We start from the raw sequence: 1,125 nt of genomic DNA on the forward strand, positions 1-1,125 counted from the left end.
ACAGAATAATCAAATGTAACAATTTCTTTTATGTATAAATGGCATTATTAATTTTAAAATATATTTCTTTTTATTTTAGACAGACTGGATATTCAACAAACTGAGATCTTAACTTGCACTCTTCCTCTTTTGTGTAATATGGTGACATTTTTTGGAATATGTTGGCAACAGTTCTCTAAAAAACAAAGACCGTATAAATGAATTAGAAAGTTTTGAGTTAACCGGTCGACCATCAAGCAACAGAGACGGTCGTAGAACCTGAATTTTATTAACCCGACTGCAGGGCATTTGAATCAAAGGCTGAGGGATTGCTTTATTATATTCTTTTCAATAATTTGATTTAAATTTACTGGGGGAAAAAAAAAATCAAATTATATAGCGTTTCCACTATTGTCCATGATTTGCAATAATGATCAAGTACTCTTATCAAGCCATTTTTTGGTCAAATAAAGATTTGTTCCTGCATAAAATATACAGACAGTTCCAAATGGCAGTGTTGTGTTGTCTAAAATTATGTTTGAATATGAGCCCTTAGCAAAAAGTAGTCCATTTAAGTGTACTATATGTAGCTAAACTCAGTCCATATACTTTAAGTTTACTTTTTATACACTAACAATATTCTATTCAATTTTAAGTGTTCCAACTTAGTCTGAAGTATTTGGTTTGTATATTTCACACAATGCTCTATAGGTTATTTGCTAATACTCAAGTATACATATTAAAATAAACTTAAAGTGTACTTTATTATACAACAATGCATGTCCATGAAATGCGATGAATAAGCACACCAAAATGTAAAACCTTTTCTACAACTCAGTACAATATATATATATATATACATATATACATATACATATATATATATATATATATATATATATATATATATATATATATATATATATATATATATATATATATATATATATATATATATAATTTCTGAGTGTAATGGTTTCTTTGTTAAGAATCTGATGTTTTGACTATTTTTGATAATAAAAGAGAGGCAGCATTCATCCATCCATCCATCTTCTTGTCCGCTTCGTCCCTTTCGGGGTCGTGGGGGTGCCGGAGCCTATCCCGGCTGCTGATGGGCGAAGGCGGGGTACACCCTGGACAGGTCGC

The sequence above is a fragment of the Oryzias melastigma genome, linkage group LG1 (assembly GCF_002922805.2).
Source record: "Oryzias melastigma strain HK-1 linkage group LG1, ASM292280v2, whole genome shotgun sequence".
NCBI classification, from domain to species: Eukaryota; Metazoa; Chordata; class Actinopteri; order Beloniformes; family Adrianichthyidae; genus Oryzias; species Oryzias melastigma.